General features: G+C 40.6%; 1 pseudogene; it reads left to right on the forward strand.

Moving 5' to 3' along the window:
* Positions 1 to 663: 663 nt before the first annotated feature.
* On the forward strand, positions 664 to 2,405 carry LOC109250806 (magnesium transporter NIPA2-like; annotated as a pseudogene).
* Positions 2,406 to 9,138: the final 6,733 nt, after the last annotated feature.

A 9,138-nucleotide genomic window follows, 5' to 3' on the forward strand; every position in this document is an offset into this window, starting at 1 on the left:
CTTTTTCCTCTGGGTCCACAAATGGCTGAGGGTTTAAGAGCATGAGCTAAGGAACCAGAAAGCCTGGGTGTGAATCACAGCTTTGCTACTTTCTAGCTTTCTGACCTTGAATAAGTTCCATATCCTCTTTGATCCTTAATTTCCTCATCTAGATGCAGGTGCCAGATAAACTGCTTATTGTATCTTCACTTAAGTGCAGGCTTGGGAATGCAGAGTTCCTAGACTGCCTTAAGGGTTGTCCACCTAGTTAACCCTGTTTGTTTTTTTACTGCCAGGTTGGTGATTATGGTATTGGAGGATTCTTTGAACCTCATTTGGATTATTTTTTGGTAAGGGCAAAATGTTACTCCTCTGAGCTGTGTTTCGAGTGGCAGGAGAAGGTCAGAGCTCGTATGGAAGTTTTGTCTTCTTCTCATGGGGCCTCTAAATTATTAAAGATAAATCTTTAGGGACTGTTTTAAAATAACACCCCAGAAGAGAAAAAAGCCTTTACCCCCTTCTCCTAATGTGATGATGTCTCCTTCAGCACCTGGAATTGAGATGACTTCTTGGGATGGAAAGTGATAGAGAACTGCCCTTGGTTCCTGAGACAGGGGTTAGGGGTTGCATGTCATCTGGGGCAGGTTCCCCTCGGTGCGCCCCCATGGAGGAGGCCAGGTGCGCATGGCTGCAGCCCTAGATGCTCTCACCTCCTCCTGTATGGCAAGGAAGGCACTGGCTGTGGGAGCTCAAGAGGGGGCGGCCTGTGCAGCCTGTGTGGGCGTATGAGTGGAGGTGATCAGGGCCAGATAGTGGAGGGGAAGCCACATGGCCAGCCTCCAACTGGGGCTCGAGCTACTCTGCCTGGGTTTAAAACTTTAAATGAGAGTAGAGTATTATTTATAAGAAAATGGGAGTGAATAGTCATCTCTAAAACCTCTTTCAGCCTTTTTTCATAAGAGAGACCATATTAAACTTACATATTTGAAGACTGCATAATCCTGCCTCCAGCGCCAATCATTTCTCTGTTTTGTGATCATTGTGACTCATAAGAACTTTTTCAGTAACGAATGAAGTGATCCAGGGGCATGGAAAATACAACTTTTACACTGTTCTGGGATTGGCTATGAGCTCCAGCATTTTCATTGGCAAGAGTTTCATTTTGAAAAAACAAACAAAAAAAAACCCAACAACAACAAACAAAACAAAGTCTTCTGCAAGTTGCCAGGAAAGACTCCAAGAGAGCAGGTCAAGGTGGCCATGCATATCTTAAAGAATCATTGTGGTGGGCTGGATTGCTATCAATGGGAGCAGGTGAGGTGGCCAACTTTGCTGCATATGCCTTTGCACCAGCCACCCTTGTGACTTCATTAGGAGCTCTCAGCATCCCGGTAAGTGCATCCTTTCTTCATACACCCACTCTAAATGAAAGACATAATTTTCATGGGAAAATTGGTTGTTTGCTAAGTATTCTAGAATCTATAGTTATGGTCATTCATGCTCTAGAGAAGAGGAGATCAAGACTTCAAACGAAATGTCTCATAAGCTGGGAGATCCAGGTTTTGTAGTCTTTGCAACCCTTGTGGTCATTGTGTCATTGATATTAATCTTTGAGGTGGGACCTTGCCATGGACAGACAAACATTCTTGTGTACATAGAAATCTGCTCTGTAATCAGAGTGTTTTTGTTGTCCTGTGTTAAGGGCCTGAGCCTTGATATCAAAGAGATGTTTGCTGGAAAGCCTGTGTTGTGACATCTGGCCAGGATTCTGCTGCTGAGCCTTATAGTCTGTGAGAGCACACAGATTAATTACCTGGGCAGGGCCCTGGGTATATTCAATACTTTCATTCTCACTTCAGTGTATTACATATTTTTACAACCTCAGTTTGAACTGGTTCAGCTATTCTTTTTTTTTTTTTTTTTTTTTTTGAGAGAGAAAGAGAGAGAGAGTGCTCATGAGGGGGGGGGGGGGGGGGGCGGGCGGCCGAGATAGAAACACAGAACCTGAAGCAGGCTCCAGGCTCTGAGCTGTCAGCACAGAACCTGACATGGGGCTCAAACCTACAAACCACAAAATCATGACCTGAGCCAAAGTCAGACGTTTAACCAACTGAGCCACCCCGGTGCCCCATGTTTAGCTGGTCTTTTTGAGAAGTGGCAAGATATGCCTATTGATGATGTTGATGGTACTTTGATGGTACTTTTACAATCATTGTGGGAATATTCTTGTTGCATGCCTCTAAAGATATCAGCTTTATTCTAGGTAGTCTCCCTTTGTCTTTTTGAAAGACAAAAAAGCAGTGAATGGCAATCTCTCTAACATGTATAAAGTTCTTAATAATAATGAAGGAAGCTTAACCTGTGGAATTGAAGAACACAGTGATGAAAATATCTCCTGAAGAAATGGAAATGTCACAGCTTTTTAAAAATTAATGCAATTAAAAGATGAATCTATAATTGGATTATAAAGTGAATTTGAGTATCAGAATGTGACTGAAAAAGAATTGTTCTCAACAAATGTTCTCTAGAGACAATCTTTTTAAAAGTTTCACTGAAATTGACCAAGAAATTATTTTTCTTATATTTACATGTTGGTAGTTCACTAAAATGACCTCATTACATGGCCAATTTCTATTGGCCTTGTATTAATATAGAGGTGTTTTAAATTTTCCTTTTGCCAAATCTAAGTGCATTGACAGTTTTAAGTCCATAAAAATGTTTTATTTTTTCATTGGTGATGACAATCTGAAATGTACATTTGTCATCACCACTCCATCAATCCCTGACCATTTGGAGGGTTTTTGATTTAAAAAAGAAGAAAATTTTCCTAATCATTATACTGTGATTTACTTTACCTATACAAATGATTTTAATTTTGAAATGTTAGCTTAAGAGAATCCTGTTATTAAATGAAGAAAAACTCATTTACAAAAGTAAAAAGGGTGGAGAGTTGCCCAGTGGAAATCTTTCTCATGCTATGACTTACCACCACACATTTGATGTTTTCCTATTCCTTGATGGCACCTTGCTAAACCAGTGCATCCTGCGTCTCTCAGGCAGTAGCCTGACTGATTTCATTCTTCACTTACTCTAATTCCTTGATACCTGGAACCTTGATTACCATTTTACATCAGCTCTTATACTTTTCAGTATATTTTCATGAGTTACATTGTCACTTGTATATTCTGACAACTCTGGGAAATAAAGTCAAAAGATTAGTTCCTTAAATTTAGCTCATGTTATAATAAAAAGAAAAATTGAAACCATTAAAAAAAAAAAGAAAGTAATAGAGAACCACACAGAATCCTTTGCTCCCACCTGTGGCCCCTCTTGTGCTAGGTTCCTCTGCCTCTCTGCAGGTGAGAGGCACTCACTTCTCTGTTGACATGAAGAGCACTCGAGTCTATTACTGTTAGCTCCAATACTTTAGCCCAGCGCAGTTCACTGGTGTGGCTGAGCCAAAAAGAAAGAAAAGATACACATTTTGTCCTTTGGGACAAAATTAGGAAACTAGACAACAAATGTTCTTTAGCACATTTCATGTGCTGGTTATTGTCCTGGGAATTAGGGCTAGGAAAGCAGAGAAGACAGTACCAGTTCTCATAGAAAGACCATAGTGGTTTTTTGTTTTTTTTTTTTTTTTTTGAGAGACATGCATATGAACAGCTACTTTCTAAATAATTAGAAAAGCATTAAAGGACATATGTGTGCAGTGGTCCTGAGTCCCAGTGAATAGGTATACAACCTGAACATTCAGAGAAGTCTTCCTGGAAGAGCTAGCTCTAAGCTAAGACTATTTCTTTAAACCTGTACCTTCATGAGATGATGTCCCTGTAATATAGTCTGAGGGCAATTCTCTCTGTAGTCAGAATGGACCCACTGGTTACGGGAATACGGGAAACCATGTTCTTGGTGCTGCCGGGAACAGCTTTCACAGAGGAAAACACATAGACGTTGAAAGCAAAAGCCAGCCTTGTCCTATGGATAAGCTCCCTTTGTGATTCTGATAGGGAATCTTAACATAATTATGTTGTAAGATGGCCGACAGGACTGAGAGGGTAATTCCAGTCCCCACCCCAAGACTCCCCTTCAAGGTTCTTCTTCCTATCCTGCTTGCCACGTGCACCAAATTACTACTAATGCGGAAGTAACTACTATAAATTGTCCCCCATGCTTGCGCTCAGAACTCAGACCTCTGGAAAGCCATCTCCTCTGTGCGCACCGGGGTGAAATAAATCTCCTGCCTTCCAAGATATCCAAGTGCCTCTTGGTTCTTCCGCTGGGTGATCCAGACCAGGTTCCGTAACAATTCTAACTGAACTTTTCCTGACTTGACCAGCCCTAGGATAAAATGTTTTCTCAGGGTGGCATATACTCCTTTTAGTCATCTTTTTTGATCCATTTCCTGCTTTGAGTTTTCTGTCTCCATCATGGACAAATGTATGCATTGGTGGTTTGTTCTGTGAATGTAACACTTAGTTCCTCTATTGGCCCTTCTTGCCTAGGTTCTCTTCTCAACTGCCTCTCTGCTCATCTCCATCCTGAAGTGGTGAGGTGACCTCCATTTGGCTGTGATGAGCTTCTCTTTCTTACATCACATCCTTAACTATAATGGATGGGAAAGCAACTGTTTTTTGTGCTTCTTAACTAGTTAAGTCTAAGACCTGCATATTCACTTTGACATAAATTTCACAGGGATTTGACAATGAGCCTTTGGAGACTGATGAGACAGGGAATCAAGTGGCCACATTCATGAGTTATATAAGTATGATCAATACTGGATTGCCCTGTAGGCACACCAAGGAATTTATGTTTTTAAAAACACACTAGAAGATTCTAATGATTAACCTGGTATTGTTATGCCCAGAATTCATGATCCCCAAAGACCACCAGGGAGCCAAGTCCGATGCAAAAGCAAAGAGCCTTTATTTGAGCTAGCTCGAGCTCAATCCCTACCTGCACCAACGCAGCGGTGAGATACCGGAGAGAGAGAGCGAGTTTCAAAAGCACAAAGGTTTTATAGGGGTCTAGGGGCAGTTGGTGAGGTAATGGCTGTGGCCTCAGCCGATTGGCTGGGGAAGGGTCATGGCCTCGGCTGATTGGCTGGGGAAGGGTCAGAGTCCTATTACACAGGTTGCCAGGTATGTTTTTTTTTTTAATTTAAAAAAAAAAATTTTTTTAACGTTTATTTATTTTTGGGACAGAGAGAGACAGAGCATGAACGGGGGAGAGGCAGAGAGAGAAGAAGACACAGAATCAGAAGCAGGCTCCAGGCTCTGAGCCATCAGCCCAGAGCCTGACGCGGGGCTCAAACTCATGGACCATGAGATCGTGACCTAAGCTGAAGTCGGACACTTAACTGACTGAGCCACCCAGGCGCCCCTCGCCAGGCGTGTTTTGATCGGGAAGTTTGAACTGGTGAGCGGGAGGTTACTCAAAGGGAGGAGGCGTGGTCTGAGGTTTCTGTGATTTTCCCGGAAAGGGGCCTTGTCAGGGACATAGTCACTCAAGGTGGAGGACTCAGAACAAGATGGAGTCGGCTGGCGTAGGTCCGCTCTTTCAGTATAGGAGCTACTATCAATTATTAGAAGTAGAATGAGAAAGAGGGAAAGGGAAGAGTCACAGAATTATTTGGGGGACTTTTTATATTACACAGCACTTCTTTATTATGTTACTCCTTAGGTTGTCAGCCTCTTGAAGAGTAAAGATCTAGAACCATTTGTTTTGCCAATCAGGTATGATTTTCTCTCTGGACTAAGACTAATTTTTTAATTCTTTTTTTTTAATATGAAATTTATTGTCAAATTGGTTTCCATATAATACCCAGTGCTTATCCCAACAGTGCCCTCCTCAATGCCCATCACCCATTTCCCCCTCCCTCCCACCCCCCATCAACCCTCAGTTCTCAGTTTTTAAGAGTCTCTTATGTTTTGGCTCCCTCCCACTCTAACCCTTTTTCTTTTTCCTTCCCTGCCCCCATGGTCTTCTGTTAAGTTTCTCAGGATCCACATAAGAGTGAAAACATATGGTATCTGGCCTTCTCTGTATGACTTATTTCACTCAGCATAACACTCTCCAGTTCCATCCACGTTGCTACAAAAGGCCATATTTCATTCTTTCTCATTGTCACATAGTATTCCATTGTGTATATAAACCACAATTTCTTTATCCATTCATCAGTTAATGGACATTTAGGCTCTTTCCATAATTTGACTATTGTTGAAAGTGCTGCTGTAAACATTGGGGTACAAGTGCCCCTAGGCATCAGCACTCCCGTATCCCTTGGGTAAATTCCTAGCAGTGCCATTGCTGGGTCATAGGGTAGATCTATTTTTAATTTTTTGAGGAATCTCCACACTGTTTTCCAGAGTGGCTGCACTAGTTTGCATTCCCACCAATAGTGCAAGAGGTTTCCCATTTCTCCACATCCTCGCCAGCATCTCTAGTCTAGTCTCCTGATTTGTTCATTTTAGCCACTCTGACTGGCAATAATGTGGTATCTCAGTGTGGTTTTGATTTGTATTTCCCTGATGAGGAGCGATATTAAGCATCTTTTCATGTGTCTGTTAGCCATCTGGATGTCTTCTTTAGAGAAGTGTCTATTCATGTTTTCTTCCCATTTCTTCGCTGGATTGTTTTTCGGGTGTGGAGTTTGGTGAGCTCTTAATAGATTTTGGATAGTAGCCATTTGTCTGATACATCATTTGCAAATATCTTTTCCCATTCCGTTGGTTGTCTTTTAGTTTTGTTGATTGTTTCCTTTGTAGTGCAGAAGCTTTTTATCTTCGTGAGGTCCCAGTAGTTCTTTTTTGCTTTTAACTCCCTTGCCTTTGGGGATGTGTCAAGTAAGAAATTGCTGCGGCTGAGGTCAGAGAGGTTTTTTCCTGCTTTCTCCTCTAGGGTTTTGATGGTATCCTGTCTCACATTCAGGTCTTTTATCCATTTTGAGTTTTTGTGAGTGGTGTAAGAAAGTAGTCTAGTTTCATGCTTCTGCATTTTGCTGTCCAGTTCTCCCAGCACCATTTGTTATGTTATGTTTTGGCTCCCTCCTCCCTATGTCCAGTTCTCCCAGCACCAGCACTGTCTTTTGTCCATTGGATATTCTTTCCTGCTTTGTCAAAGATTAGTTGGCCATACTTTTGTAGGTCTAATTCTGGGGTTTCTATTCTATTCCATTGGTCTATGTGTCTGTTTTTGTGCCAATACCATGCTGTCTTGATGTTTACAGCTTTGTAGTAGAGGCTAAAGTCTGGGAATGTGATGCCTCCCGCTTTGGTCTTCTTCAAAATTACTTTAGCTATTCGGGGTCTTTTGTGGTTCCATACAAATTTTAGGATTGCTTGTTCTAGCTTCAAGAAGAATGCTGGTGCAATTTTGATTGGGATTGCATTGAATGTGTAGATAGCTTTGGGTAATATTGACATTTTAACAATACTTATTCTTCCAATCCATGAGCATGGAATGTTTTTCCATTTCTTTGTATCTTCTTCAATTTCCTTCATCAGCTTTCTATAGTTTTCAGCATACAGATCTTTTACATCTTTGGTTAGGTTTATTCCTAGGTATTTTATGCTTCTTGGTTCCATTGTGATTGGGATCAGTTTCTTTATTTGTCTTTCTGTTGCTTCATTATTAGTGTATAAGAATGCAACTGATTTCTGTACGTTGATTTTGTATCCTGTGACTTTGCTGAATTCATGTGTCAGTTCTAGCAGACTTTTGGTGGAGTCTATCAGATTTTCCATGTATAATATCATGTCATCTGCAAAAAGTGAAAGCTTGACTTCATCTTTACCAATTTTGATGCCTTTGATTTCCTTTTGTTTGACTGCTGATGCTAGAACTTCCAACACTATGTTAAACAACAGCAGTGAGAGTGGACATCCCTGTCGTGTTCCTGATCTCGGGGGAAAGCTCTCAGTTTTTCCCCATTGAGGATGATATTAGCTGTGATCTTTTCATAAATGGCTTTTATGATGTTTAAGTATGTTCCTTCTGTCCCGACTTTCTCGAGGGTTTTTATTAAGAAAGGATGCTGAATTTTGTCAAAGGCTTTTTCTGCATCAGTTGACAGGATCATATGGTTCGTATTTTTTCTTTTATTAATGTGATGTATCACATTGATTGATTTGCGAATGTTGAACCAGCCCTGTAGCCCAGGAATGAATCCCACTTGATCATGGTGAATAATTCTTTTTATATGCTGTTGAATTCGATTTGCTAGTATCTTGTTGAGAATTTTTGCATCCATATTCATCAGGGATATTGGCCTGTAGTTCTCTTTTTTTACTGGGTCTCTGTCTGGTTTAGGAATCAAAGTAATGCTGGCTTCATAGAATGAGTCTGGAAGTTTTCCTTCCCTTTCTATTTTTTGGAACAGCTTGAGAAGGATAGGTATTATCTCTGCTTAAAATGTCTGGTAGACTTCCCCAGGGAAGCCATCTGGTCCTGGGCTCTTATTTGTTGGGAGATTTTTGATAACTGATTCAATTTATTTGCTGGTTATGGGTCTGCTTAAGTTTTCTGTTTCTTCCTGTTTGAGTTTGGAAGTGTGTGGGTGTTTAGGAATTTGTCCATTTCTTCCAGTTTGTCCAGTTTGTTAAAATATAATTTTTCCTAGTATTCCCTGGTAATTGCTTGTATTTCTGAGGGATTGGTTGTAATAATTCCATTTTCATTTATGACTTTATCTATTTGGGTCCTCTCCCTTTTCTTTTTAAGAAGCCTGGCTAGAAGTTTATCAATTTTGTTTATTTTTTTCAAAAAACCAACTCTTGGTTTCATTGATCTGCTCTACAGTTTTTTTAGATTCTATATTGTTTATTTCTGCTCTGATCTTTATTATTTCTCTTCTTCTGCTGGGTTTGGGGTGTCTTTGCTGTTCTGCTTCTATTTCCTTTAGGTGTGCTGTTAGATTTTGTATTGGGGATTTTTCTTGTTTCTTGAGATAGGACTGGATTGCAATGTATTTTCCTCTCAGGACTGCCTTCACTGCATCCCAAAGTGTTTGGATTGTTGTATTTTCATTTTCATTTGTTTCCATATGTTTTTTAATTTCTTCTCTAATTGCCTGGTTGACCCATTCATTCTTTAATGGGTGTTCTTTAACCTCCATGCTTTTGGAGGTTTTCCAGACTTTTTCCTGTGGCTGATTTCAAA

Source organism: Panthera pardus, unplaced genomic scaffold, assembly GCF_024362965.1.
Source record: "Panthera pardus isolate Hobbes unplaced genomic scaffold, ASM2436296v1 HiC_scaffold_2, whole genome shotgun sequence".
Lineage (NCBI taxonomy): Eukaryota > Metazoa > Chordata > Mammalia > Carnivora > Felidae > Panthera > Panthera pardus.